The sequence below is a fragment of the Callithrix jacchus genome, chromosome 11, assembly GCF_049354715.1.
Source record: "Callithrix jacchus isolate 240 chromosome 11, calJac240_pri, whole genome shotgun sequence".
Classification (NCBI taxonomy): domain Eukaryota; kingdom Metazoa; phylum Chordata; class Mammalia; order Primates; family Cebidae; genus Callithrix; species Callithrix jacchus.
The window spans coordinates 11,431,721-11,446,482 of record NC_133512.1 but is presented as its reverse complement, the minus strand read 5'-3'; the positions used below and the strand labels follow the sequence as shown (position 1 = coordinate 11,446,482).

Sequence of the window (14,762 nt, the reverse complement as noted above, 5' to 3'; positions counted from 1 at the left end):
ACCATCTTTATGTCGATGAGTACCTAACGTTTAGCTCACACTTATAAGTAAGAACATGTAGTATTTGGTTTTCTGTTCCTGCACTAATTCGCTTAGTGTAATGGCCTCCTGCTGCACGCATGTTGCTGCAAAGGACAGGATTTCATCCTTTTTTATGGCTGCATCGTATTCCATGGGGTATATGTGCCACATTTTCTTTACTCAGTCCCCCATTGATGGACATCTAGGTTGAATCTGTGTCTTTGCTATTGTGAATGGTGGTGTGATGATCATGTAATTACCTGTCTTTTTGGTATAATGATTTGTTTTCTTTTGGAAATATACTCAGTAATGGGATTGCTGGGACAAAGGATAACTCCGTTTTAAGTTCTTTTAGAAATCTCCAAACTGCTCATCACAGTGGCTGAACTAATTTACATTCCCATCAGCAGCATATAAATGTTGCCTTTTTGCTACAGCCTCACCATTGTCTATTTTTTGACTTTAATAATAGCCATCCTGACTGATGTGATGTGGTCTCTCATTCTGGTTTGATTTGCATTTCTCTGATGATTAGTGATATGGAGCATTTCTTTACATGTTTGCTGACTGCTTACATGTCTTCTTTTGAGAAGCGTTCATAAACCCATTTTTAAGTAGGGTTTTTTTTCAGTTGTTTAAGTTCTTTATATATTTTGGATATTAGACTTTTGTTGGATGCACAATTTGCTAGTATCTTCTCCCATTCAGTAGGTTGTCTGTTCACTCTGCTGCTAGTAGTCTCTTTTGCTGTGCAGAAGCTCTTTAGTTTAAAAGGTTCCGCTTGACAACTTTTGTTTTTGTTGGAATTGCTTTTAAGGACTTATAAAATCTCTCCCAAGGCTGATGTCCAGAATGATGTTTCCTAGGTTTTCTTCTAGGATTCTTATAATTTAAGAAGTTAAATCTTTAACCCATCTTGGGTTAATGTTTGTATATGGTGAGAGATAGGAGTTCAGTTTTATTTTTCTGCATGTGACTCGCCAGTTTTTCCAGTATCCTTTATTGATTAGGGTCTCCATTCCCCATTGCTTATTTTTGTTAGAGATTACATGCCTGTAGGGGTGGCCTTATTTACAGGTTCCCTATTCTGTTGCATTGGTCTATGTGTCTGTTTTTTTTATCAGCAACATACTGTTTTGGTTACTATAGCTTTATAAAACAGTAATGTGATGCCGCCGGTGTTGTTCTTTTTGCTTAGAATTTCTTTGGCTATTCAAGCTCATTTTAGTTCCATGTGAATTTTAGCATATTTTTTTCCAATTCTGTAAAAATTGCCATTGGTAGTTTGATAAGAATAGTGTTTTATCTGTGCATTGCTTTGGAAATACGGCCATTTTAATAATACTGATTCTTTCAATCCATGAACATGGGATGTTTTTCTATTTAACTGTGTCATTCATAATTTCTTGTATCAATGTTTTCCTTGTACAGATCTTTCACCTCTTTGGTTAGATGTGTTCCTGAGTATCTCAATTTTTTTTATGTCCTGTAAACTAGATTACATTCTTAATTTGGCTCTCATCTTGAACATTATTGGTGTATAGAAATGCTACTGATTTTTGTCCATTGATTTTGTATCCTACAACTTTGCTAAAATCATTTATCAGTTCCAATAGCCTTTTGACAGAGTCCTTAGGGTTTTCTAAGTATAGAATCATATCATTAGGGAAGAAAAAGTTTGACTTCTTCTTTTCCTTTTGGATTCCTTTCATTTCTTTCTCTTGCCTAATTGCTTTGGTTAGCACTTCCAGTACTATGTTGAAGAGGTGAGAGCCGTATCATTGTCTTGTTCCAATTCTCAAAGGGAATGCCTCCAGTTTCTTCCCATTCTGTATGATGTTGTCAATTACTTTTTAAACATGCATTAATGTTACATGGAACATCCACACCTCTTTCCCCAAAGTTTCTTGGTTATGTTTTCCATTCAATCTTCTAAATAATTTGTGCAATTGTAGAATGAAATACATATACATACAACACATGTACATAAAATTATATAAATCTATCTCCTTGACATTTTTAGATTTGCATTCAACCTGCACATTAATTTGTGGAGAAGTGAAGTTATCTAAAGCTCAGTGTTTCCATCCAGCTACATGACGCATCTCTCAATTTATTCCCATCTTTTATGTCCTTTAGTAAAATTTTATGTTTTTCTTCAGAGACTTTCCACATATTTCTTTTCGAAGTTCTCTCTAGGTACTTTATAACTAAGATTTTCTTACTTTAAAATTTTCCAATTTGATATGACTGGTGTAGGTGAAATGTATTGATATCTACCATACTTATTTTGTATGCTGCCACATTATTTAACTCTTTTTTAATTCTAATAATACCTCAGTTGAATTAGTGCAATGTTTTAGTTCAATAAGTTAACATCTGCAAATGCTATATTGATTTCTTCTGATACCTTGGCTTGTTTTGGTAGAGTTTTTGCTAGCTCCTGATATGGTCTCAATTGTCCTTACCACTTGATGTTCACACCATTATGAAGTGCCCTTCCACACTGAGCCACAGCTTGTCAGTGTGACCAATAGAATTTAGCAGGAGTGACAATGTGTGACTTCTCAGGCTAAGCCCTAAAGGCATTGCAGCTTCTACCTGTCTCCTGGCTCCCTTGTTTGTGGAGAGGCAGCTGCCATGCTTTGAGGATGCACATACAGTCCCTGTGGAGAGCCCGAGTTGCTAGCTGATACCACCATCTGACACTGGTGTGCCAGCCACACCAGTGAGCCACGTTGGAAGTGGGTCCTTCTGCCCTAGTCAACCCTCCAGATGACTGTAGCCCCAGCAGACAGCTGACTTGCAACCTCCTAAGAAATCCCAAGTCTAAACCCGCCAGCCAAGCTGCTTGCTGAATGACTGACCTGCAGAAACCACAAGAGACTATTAAATGATTTTTGTTTTGAGTCACTAAATTGGGGGGATGATTTATTATTAAGCAATAGATAACAGATAGAATTTCAAAAAAATGTAAGTGAAAAAAAAATCCAACAATTATTGAGCCCTTACTATATTCTAGTAACAGGACTTACAACAACCCTAAATTGGGCATTCCTGTTTCAGAGATGAAGATACAGAGGCTGAGAAATATTAAGCTAAAGCAAGGTTTATCAACCTTGTTTTACATTTTGAGTCAGATAATTCTTTGCAGTGGTGGTTGTCTCATGCATTGTAGGGTTTCTAGCTTCTACACATCATATTTCAGTAGCAGTCAGCCAATTGCAAAACCAAAAAATGTCTCCAGACATTGCCAATTGTCTCTTCAGAGATAACCCTACCCTCACCTCCTGCCCCCAACTTTGTTTTCTTGCGTACATTAGACCACGTGCATGTTATCAGACAGGCTAGACTTTCTACAGCAGTTAAAAAGGCTCTAGGAATGCCCCAGTTTTCTACTTCCTGGTTATTCCGGAGACTCTGAGAGGTGGGGCATTCCCAGATGGATGGTCTTGCCTTTCAATTCACTTATTTCCTCCAGCACTCCAATCATCCTCTCCAGCTTCCTTCACTCCTACATTGAAAGTGTCTTTCTAATCCAAGTATGTTTCAAGTGTGAATTTCACATGTGTCTTGAAATGCCATGGGCCCCCGTTTGAGGAGCGCCTGGGCCTTGTCTCACAGAAAACCCCCTGGAGGAATAACTCAGCCAGTGAAGTGTGCGTCAGGGAAAGGGATCGGGGGCGAGTTCAAACTGTGGCAGACAAAAAGAGCAGAATATGTGAGGGTTCTGTGGCCAGTAGGAGCATGGCACATCCAGCTGTGCTGTATTCAGTACAACTAAAACAGAGGCTGTTTCCAGCATGCTTGTTATAGGAGGTGGCAAGGGGTGTGAGTGGCAAGCAGACTGAAGAAGTAAGTACAGAAGCCCGACAAACGAAAGCAGTAGATGGGTTCCAGAGATGTCAAGACGTAGATAGTCAGAACTTTATTCAAGATAATATTTCAGTGATGAAGGAGAGGATGAATTAAGAATGGCACTCTGACTTCTGGCATGAGGGTGGGTACAGGGTGGTGCTGTTTACTTAAACACATTACTGCACTCCAGCCTGAGCAACAGAGCCAGACTCCATCTCAAAAAAAAAAAAAAAAAAAAGACCACAGGTCAGGGGAAGATGACACATTTTGAGTTTGTTGTGCCTGAGGAACGTGAAGTGGAAAAGCCCAATGGACAGTTAGAAATGTGGCTCTGAGAAGGAGCCCCCAGGGGAGAAACAGTTTTGAGGTTCATCATCCTACAGAGGAGTGTTTTTCAGCATTGGCGCTGGTGACATTTGGGGCCAGATACAGCTGTGCTGTGGGGCTGTCCAGGGCATGTGGGATGTGCAGCAGCATCCCTGGCCTCTGCCCACTAAGTCCAGTAGCATGTCCAAGTTATGAGAATGACACGTCTCCAGATATTGCCAAATGTCCCCAAGGGACAAAATCACCCCCAGGCGAGAGCCACTGGGTTAAAGATTTCACAGGAAATCAGCCTGCAGGTCTTTGATTCAAATCCTGGGGGGGTCTGTCTCTAAATTACAGCCCTTCTCCACTGAGCCATGTGTAAGAATCCCTGCCACATGTTGTCACAGAACACGGTGAGTCTCCTTCTAGGATTGATCTCATTGGCTTATGTAATTAATTCTGTAGCTGAGTTGAAATGTCTCTTTCCCCCGAGGAGAAAGTAACCTCCCTGAGGGCAGAGCCTCTGCACACACAGGATACCTAGTAGAGTCTCTTGCACTTTAGAGAGACTCAATGACTATTTGAAAATAAAGGCATAAGTTATACGTTGTTGATTTTGATTTACTAATAATTTAAAGGAATTCTAGCACCAATATGGAGTGGCAAGTGTTCTATCTTTATTTGTCTGTGATAACTATCAGGTGAATTTTGTATTGCTTGAAAGTTTACCAATATTCATGTGTGACAGGCGTGCTTCTGAAAACTTGATTAAACATTATCTGGCAAATTTTATAGCTACTTTCATAACTTCAGTGTTTTGAAATTTTCTACTTCTTAAGTATGGTAATTTTCTAAGGAAATTATCATTACTCATGGAGTCTTTCAAATATATTATTGAAATTCTGAACTTAGAAATTTCTATTAATATTTCTCTTTGAACTATATATAATTTTGTATTCCTTTTCTAATCATGAATATTTGTTTTCTCTTAATTAGATATGCCAGAGTGTTTGGTCCCCCAAGTAAAGATTTTTAGATTTATTTATCTAGGCCACTGTGTCACTATATTTTGTTTGATTTTATTTTATTATTCATTAACTTCTTATATTTTAGTTATTTAATTTTTCTTTCCTTAGGTTTTCTTGGCTGAGGGTTTTCTAATTTTTTTTACTTGAACACAGTTATTTTCTTTCCTTTCATTTTAAATAATAAAAACAGATAAAACTGTGAATTTTTCCCTGTAAATAATTTTAGTCACATTTGGTAAGTTTTAATGTATAATTATTATATTGATGTTATTTCCTAAACAGTCGAAATTATAGCTTCAATTTCTTCTTTGGCCAATAGTTATTTTTTAATTTGAAAATGTTTGCAATTTTAAAAAACATTAATGTCTAATTGTATTGTGATCAGAAAATGTGCCTTCAATAATTTCTCCTTTTTGGAATTTATGGAGGTATATTGCTAACTGTACAGATGATTATGGATCCTTGCAATGATGACATATTCTATTTCATGGCAAAATGGTCAGTACAAGTTTTAATTGTTCATATCATATGATTTTATGTAACATTATCTTTTTTATGTGCAAAATAATGAAGTAAAACTCTCAACACAAGTATACATTTCTGCTACCTCCTAGCAGTTTTTGCTTTACCTATTTCGATTCTACATTATCAGGAGTGTAGAGGATCATGGCGCTTTGTCATTATGGATTATAACTTCATCAATATAGGACTATGGTCTCTGACCCACTAAGGACTTCTCATCAAACCTCACTTGATTTCATATTGAGCTGACTTTTATTTATCTTACTTTTACATCAATCTTTTTACTTTTAATCATTCCTTTTATGTGTCTCTTTTAAATAGAATATAGATGAATTTTGTAGCTGGTCTAGTTTGAGAATGTTTCTGTTGTTAGGTGACATTTATTTACATTTATTATTATTATTTTTTAAACACAGTCTCACTCTGTTGCCCAGGCTGGAGTGCAGTGGTTGCCCAGGCTGGAGTGCAGTGGTTGCCCAGGCTGGAGTGCAGTGGTTGCCCAGGCTGGAGTGCAGTGGTTGCCCAGGCTGGAGTGCAGTGGCATGCTCTAGCCTCACTGCAACCTTCAACTCCTGAGTTCAAGCGATTCTCCTGCCTCAGCTTCCCAAATAGCTGGGACTATAGGCATGTGCCACCATGCCTGGCTAATTTTTTGCATTTTTAGTAGAGACAGTGTTTCACTGTGTTAGCCAGGAGGGTCTTGATCTCCTGACCTCGTGATCCACTTGCCTCAGCCTCCCAAAGTGCTGGGATTACAGGCGTGAGCCACCACGCCCAGCTACTTTCTTACTGAAGGAGGTGTGTGGTATAATAAAAAGATATATATTTTATTTGGTCTTTGTTCCTAGTTTCTGGCATAGAAGCTCTTAAAACACTTCCTGAATGAGAGAAGTGTCTTGTTTTTCATAACCACCCCCTTCGCCCCTACCAGAGTTCATGATAATGAGGTAGCTCTTTGTAGGTCCCTAGACAGCTTCAGGTTGGGGGATTGTCACGAGAGGAACCAACAAAGTGACAAGAGGGTGGGAATTTTCAGCCTACCCCTTGACCTTGGGAGAATGGGAAGGGGTAGAGATTGATCCAACAATGGCCAGTGATTTAATCAGTCAGACCCACATAACACAGCCTCCAGGAAAAACGTTAAAGGATGTGTTCCAGGGGTGCTCCTGAGGTGGTGAATACATCTGGGTGCTGGGAGGGTAGTGCACCCAACCTCCAGAACTCACCCGGGTTCCTTTTCATGTGGCTGTTCATTTGTATCCTTGATGAGAAGCTGTGATACTAAGTATTGTCCTTTCCTATGTTTTATAAGTCATCCTAGCAGATCATTGAACCTGAGGGGGGAGTTTGGGGAACCTCCAAATTTGTAGCTGGTTGGGCAAAAGCATGGGAATCCTGGGCACCCTGTTTTCAGCTGATGCCTGAAGTGGGGGCAGCTTTGTGAGAGTGAGCCTTTAACCTGTTGTAGTGTTTGGGCAACTCCAGGAGTGAGTGCCGGAATTGCTTTGAATTGTCGGGTACCCAGCTGCTGTCAGGAATTGGAGAACTAGTGTGGAAAACCAGACATTTGGTGTCAGGAGGGGTGTCAGAAAAAAGACAGCAAGAGGTGTTTTAAACTTATTAGCATGAGCCCTGTGAAATTGCTGTTTTTGTAGGCCAAGATATTAAAGTATGAACAATTTTATACATTTCAACATAATCTATGTTATCTGATATTATGGCTTCTCTTTTTATGCTTCTGTAATAAAATCTGTGCTTTACTTTGGCCTGTCTGCTCTCAGCTCCTCAGCACATGGCAGGCTGACACTTCTTGGCCCCCTATGGTTAGCAGGGCCATGGGACCAATTCTAGCCAAGGAGTTGTAAGCAGAGTGTGAAGCTTCCATGTTGAGGTGTTTAAATGGCTGTCCAGAACCCCAGAATTCTCCTTCCCTCTGAGGCAGAAACTGGCAACGTCAGAGACGGTGGCTGTCACTGGGACCAAGAACGGCTAGAATGATCAGAGCTACCCTCCCGACTCATAGACTGCGACAGTGAGCAAAACATAGTCACTTGTTCAAGCCACTAAAATATGGGGGTTGTGCCGGGCACGGTGACTCACGCCTATAATCCCAGGACTTTGGGAGGTCTAGGTGGGTGGATCACAAGGTCAGGAGTTTGAGACCAGCCTGGCCAATATGGTAAAAGCCCGTCTCTACTAAAAAAATTAAAAAATTAGCCAGGCATGGTGGCATGCACCTGTATTCCCAGCTACTTAGGAGGCTGAGACTGGAGAATCACTTGAACCCAGAAGGCGGAGGCTGCAGTGAGCTGAGATGGTGCCGCCGCACTCTAACCTGGGCGACAGAGTGAGACTCTGTCTCAAAAAAGTAAATAAAAATAAATAAATACAGAAACATATAAAACATGGGGGTTTTTTCCATGATAGAAGCTAGTGCATCCTGACCTACTTTCTGTCCATTTGTTTTCTTAATTTCTTGACTATATGAAAACATGCTTTTGCATCATATTATCAAATTTTCACGGTAAATAAGAAAAAATGCACTTTGGGAGGCCGAGGCGGGTGGATCATGAGGTCAAGAGATCAAGGCCATCTGGTCAACATGGTGAAACCCCGTCTCTACTAAAAATACAAAAAATTAGCTGGGCACGGTGGCGCGTGCCTGTAATCCCAGCTACTCAGGAGGCTGAGGCAGGAGAATTGCGTGAACCCAGGAGGCAGAGGTTGCAGTGAGCCGAGATCGCGCCATTGCACTCCAGCCTGGAAAACAAGAGCAAAACTCCGTCTCAAAAAAAAAAAAGAAAAGAAAAATGGAGGAGCAAATTTAAGACACCAAGTCATTTAGACTAGTTATCCTCAGATATTTTAGAAGGGAAAGCAGATTGCCAGAACTATTTCTTGACAATAGCAATTATTTGTTTTTACAAAAGATAGATGCTCTACTGAAGACAAACAATCAGAAAAGCAAAACGTAGCGATTTATGGATAACGTCAACATGGTGTACATAGACACAGTGGAATAAAAAGAATAAAATTCTGTTATTTGCAATAACCTGGATGAACCTGGAGGAGTCCAGGTTATATGTTAAGCCAGCCAGCCACTGAAAGACATACACTGCATGATCTTACTCACAGGTGGAATCTAAACAACTGAAATTCACAGAAGCAGATGGTAGAATGGTAGTTACCAGAGGCTGGGGGGCGGGGGAAGGATGGCGAGATGCTGGTCCAAAGGAATCAAGTTCCTGTTAGTTAGAAGTTTTATTGTGCAGTATGGTGACTGTACTTAATAACAAGCTTTGCCTATTTCAAAATTGCAAAAACAGTAGATGTTAAATGTTCTTACCACAAAAAGTTACCATGTGATGTGGTGGATATATTAATTAGCTTGCCGGAATCGTTCCACCATGCAAACATTCCATAAAAACGGAACATTCCATCTCACAAGTATATATTTATTGGGATAATCCCACAGTTACTATTTGTCAAGTAAAATTTTTAAAAATTAGAGATGTATGCATTTTTATGATTACTTTGTGATTTGTGAATGGTGAATAATAAAGTTAAAAGGAAAGGAAAGGAGTGGAGAAACATGAATGGAAACAAGACAATTATAATGCTAGAAGAAATGCAACAAATCCTCTTTGGAGCCTCTTCCTCCTCCTTTCTCTCTGGCCTCCCTGCTTCTCTCTCCCTCCCTCCCTTCCTTCCTCCCTCCCCACCTCCCTCCCTCCCTCCCTTCTTCTCTGTTCCCTAGTATTTCTCCTTATGTTTTCCTTCCTATTAACAGAGCTCAGATCATTTTAGCAATTTGATGGCTTGTTCTGCTGTGCTATGCTGACAAGCAGATTTGTAATTTTCTTTAATTCCTTTGTGTTTAATAAATTAATGAAAACCCTCATCCCTGTGTCCTTATGAGGCAAAAATGTTTAAAGTTTTGAAGTTTTTAGATGCTTCATAAAACTCCTGTTTCCGCTCTGAGAAAAATAACAAAATTTTTTTTCTTTAGAATATGAAAATTGACTTGTATTCTTTTCATCGAATAGGTAAGTAATTGTAGGAAATGCAGATGAGAATAAATTATGCAAAATCCTACCAGCCATCATAATTACTCTTGTCATTTTGATATCAATTCTTTTAAATATAACTGTTACATACAGATGTGTAGCCTACTGTTTTCAACAGACACGTGTTGTGACTGCTCGTAAATGGGTGAAAGTGACCTCCTTGTACTCAGGTCAAGTCACACGTGTCACGTAAGAGTCTGAGGACGTGATTGAGTGGCAGGAGGGCCTGGGGACTGGGAAGTAGGGGGAAGGTGGAAATGCAGATGGACAAGGATAATGGCCCAGGGCTGTGTGATTTACTTATAGAGCATCTCTGCTCTATTTTTAGTAGCTGTTCAGAGGAAGCAAGGGAGGAAATGGCATTTTAAATGGTAAAGTTATTATTTTTAATAGTTTGTTTCCCCCTAGGAATGCATGTTAACCTCATTACCACATTGAAGACTCTTTGGAGGAGAAAACTACTTTTCATAGCTTGGTTCTTGTAAGATAACTGCTAAGTAAGTAACTATAGATTCATCTGAAGGCATCATAACACCAGGGAAAGGACATAGTTTTAAAATCATGAAGACTGGGTCTGAATCTCATCTCTGCCTCCATAGCTATGGGGTCCTGGGAAAGCCCAGGACTTATCCCTGCAGCCTCAGTTTCATCATATGTGAAATAACATCATCAATACCTTGCAAGTTGCTGTGAATGTTAAATCAGATAAAATCTATAAAGTAGCTGATGTACAGATATCATTCAACAAATAGCCATTGTTTTCTTTTTTCTTGTAGCTATAATATTGATACATTTCATTAGGAAATATATATAGATCAAATATATATATAGATATACATATATCAAACCTAATATACATATGTATATATCAAACCTAAAGAAATGTGTGTGTGTGTGTGTATATATATACATGTTTTTGAGACAGTGTCTCACTCTGTCGACCAGGCTGGAGTGCGGATAGTTCAACCTATGTCACCTGGGTTCAAGTGATTCTTGTGCCTCAGCCTCCCGAGTAGCTGGAACTACAGGTGTGTACCACCATGCCTGGCTAATTTTTGTATTTTTAGTAGAGACAGGGTTTCACCATGTTGGTCAGGCTGGTCTTGAACTCCTAGCTTCAAGTAATTCTTCTGCCTTGGTGTCCCACAGAGCTGAGATTACAGGTATGAGTCACTGCACCTGAACAGGTTTGTAATTTTTTACTGACTAATTTGGTTAGGCAAGAAATAAGTAACACTGAAAAATAAAAACAAAACAAACACAAACAAACAAAAAACGAAACCTGCCAGTTACGCTTTTGTTACGAGACAGAAGCACTCATCGACAGAGCCCTTACTGTCACAATAAAGATATAATTGATATGGCCAAAATTCAGCAATCATTGAAATCTGAATGTTCACTTTTTCAGTAGCCACTAGGCTAAAAAAACGTGAATGTTCACTGTCACAGAACAAAACGCTTTCCAGCTTGTCCCCTGCTGCTGTGATTATCCACTGTGTTTAACTGAAGGTACCATGTAATTGGAGTAGAGTCCACGCCACCTGTTCCTGAAGGCCAGAGCTGCCGGGTCCTTTACCAGGGGCAGCCAGGCCACTCTGCACCAGCGGCATTTAACCCTCAAGGGTTTAAACTATCGTGCACTTGGGGCGGAGTTTCCAAGGACCACTAGGGGGCAGCAAACAGGTGAGAAAGAGCAAACAGAAGAGAACAAATTGGACGAGGAAGACATAGAAGTAATACGCCTCAGAAAAAAGGTCCCGCCCTCTTCAGAGAACATGGGGTGCTAGGCACAGCCCAGCCCAGAAACAGAACTGGAGTTCTAGACGTAAAGCTCCCGTGTAAGAAAAAAAGAGGCAATTTCCGTTACATCAAGACAATCTACTTTTCCTGTGCCAGTAACTTTCAAATATTCATCGCTAGCCCTGCTCTTCTCAGTTCCAGGTTCCTATGGCCACTTGGATGCCTCAGTCTCCTGCGACTCATCCTCATTACACTTCCTCGTAAGCAACCTGGTGCAGCGTCCCTGGAGCCAGACTGCCTGGGTTCCAGTCCTACTTCAGCACTTACCTATTCATGCTTTGGGCAAGTTATTTAATTTCTTGATTTCCTCATCTGTAAAACTGGGGCAGTAATAGCAGTAACCTCTCACTCTTGTGAAAGAGGTCAATGTTTGCAAACTTTCTTAAAACAGTGATTGGCACACAATAGGCCCTATGTGAGTGCTTGTTAAATAAAAATAAATAAGTTGGCTGGGCGCGGTGGCTCACGCCTGTAATCCCAGCACTTTGGGAGGCCGAGGCGGGTGGATCACGAGGTCAGGAGTTCAAGACCAGACTGGCTAACATGGTGAAACCCCGTCTCTACTAAAAAATACAAAAATTAGCTGGGCATGGTGGCTTGTGCCTGTAATCCCAGCTACTTGGAAGGCTGAGGCAGGAGAATTGCTTGAACCGGGACCAGGGAGGCGGAGGTTGCAGTGAGCAGAGATCACACCACTGCACTCCAGCCTGCGCCACAGGCAAGATTCCATCTCAAAAAAATAAAAATAAAAATAAGAAAATAATTCCTGCTCCCCTTCACAGTTTCCTTCATCAGTAAATGGTACCTTCATCCACCCAACTAGTTGAAACCTACAAGTCAGTCTTGATACCTCTGTGTCACTCATCTCCCACATCCAAGCAATGACTACGTCCTATGACTTCTATCTACTAAATCAACATTAAATCTGTGCACTTCTCTCCATCTTCACGGATACCACCCACCACCTAGTCCAAGCCACCATCATTTCTCACCTGAGCCACTCCTATGGCCTTCTGGTCTCTCCTCAGCCACTCTGGTGCCTCTCTACTTTATCCAGAATTTTTCAGACACAAATTTGCTGCTTCATGACAGCAGAAGTGGTCTGTGCAGCTTATAACACTTGAAAATCTGATTTTTCTTATAATGAAAACAATAATCCATATTGTGTCCTATAATGGCTAATGTGGCTCACCTCTTTTCCTTGCTCCCTTTGTTCCACCTGTCTTGGCACTTTTTCGTCTTTCCATGTGACATGTTTTCCCTTGCATGCATGTGGAGCATCTTCCCTTCTCTGTGCCTACTTAACATCTCACCCTTCCAATATTGGTTCAGATAGTCCTTTCTTAAGAAAGCCTTTCTTGATCCCTTAACTAGGTTATACCCTTTGTGATCTGTCCTCAGAGCTTGGTGTATACTTCCTCCACAAATTCTTTCTCAATTGAGGATGCCTTTAGGCATTCGTTGTTCTGAAAAGAAGTCAGCCATAATTTTTTTGTTTATTCCTCTACATGGAACATATCATTTTTTCCTGTGGTTGCTTTTATATTTTCTCTATCTTTGGGTTTCCGAAGTTTGACTGTGATGTGCCTGGGTGTGGTTTTATTTGTATCTCTCCTACTTAGAATTCATGGAGATTCTTGAATCTATAGATTGCTATTTTCTCATTTTATCCCAAATAATTCAGTTGTTATTTCTTTAAATATATTTTCTGGCTTATTTTCTCTCTCATTATTCTGAGATTGCAACTACTCACATTTTAAACCATTTTATAGATCCTGACGATGGGTAAGGTGTTTTTAAATATTTTTTCCCCATGCTTAAGTTTGAACGATTTCTATGAACCATTCTTTAAGTTCACTGATCTTTCCTTTCAGTCTCTGTTATGCTGTTAGGCTCATACTCTGCATTCTTTACATCAGATGTTTATTTTTACTCTAGAATTTCTATTTGTTTACTTTTTATGGCTCTCATTTCTCTGTTGTAATCTCCCATCTATTCATTCATTCTGGCCATCTTTTTCTGAACATCCTTGAACATATTTGCAGTAGATGTTTTACCTTGAACACATTTACAGTAGATGTTTTAAGGTCTTTCTCTGCTGGTTCCAATATCTGGTTCATCTGTGGCCCTGCTTCTGTTTATAGTATTTTTCTATTTATTTATCATATTATCTTGCTTCTTTGCATGTTATTACCAAGATCTACCTGTAAATGGAGTCTATAATTAGTTCCATAATTTTTATAACTCTAAAAATTATATAGTAGACTGTGTTCTTTTTTTTTCTTTTTTGGAGACAGAGTCTTGCTCTGTTGCTCAGGCTGGAGTGCAGTGGCATGGATCTCAGCTCACTGCAACCTCAACCTCCTGAGTTCAAGCAATTCTCCTGCCTCAGCCTCCCGAGTAGCTGGAACTACAGATGTGCACCACAATGCCTGGCTAATGTTTCTATTTTTAGTACAGATGGTGTCTCACCCTGTTGCACAGGCTGATCTCGAAGTCCTAACATCAGGTGATCCACCCACCTCGGCCTCCCTAAGTGCTGGAATTACAGGTGTGAGCCACTGCTCCTGGCCACAATGGACATTTTTTGTAGGAGAACAGTGCAGACTGAAGCATACTATTGTTTGTTTTGTTTTTCTGGAGAGTGCTGACTTTTTCCTATATCTGGGGGATAAGGTAAAAGTGATTATATTTCACTAAGAGTTGAATTGGAAAAAAACTGGGGTGCACTTCCACTGCTAGATGCAGAGATTGTGTATCCAAGCTTTAACCCTACAGAAGCCACTCCCTACCATCAGCAAAGTAACTGCTGCCCAACTCAAGACCTTCGCCTCTATCAGCTCCAACAAATAAAAATATGTCTCTTTTTGCTGACCACTTGCAACAGGGCCAACAACTCTATAAGCACAGGCAATGTAACAAGTACGTTTTCAATTAGTGCCATTTTTAATTCTAATTGTGTTCTGTTAGGTCAACTGGAACATTTCTAGCCTTCCTGGGCCAATATATTAAAAAAAAAAATCCAAGTCTGTCCCGGTTGTCTATATTCCCATTCAATTACACTGGCTCAATCCAGTTTTGGAGACATTGTTGACCAAGATCTACCTGTAAGTGGAATCTATAATCAGTTCCATAATCTGGTATCCATATGCCTCTC

The 14,762-nt window shown here is 40.0% G+C and overlaps 1 protein-coding gene across 33 annotated transcripts in view; it reads right to left on the bottom strand.

The window, feature by feature from the left end:
• HECW1 (HECT, C2 and WW domain containing E3 ubiquitin protein ligase 1) overlaps window positions 1–14,762 on the bottom strand; it is a 461,351-nt gene that overhangs the window by 307,597 nt on the left and 138,992 nt on the right. The window lies entirely within an intron of this gene.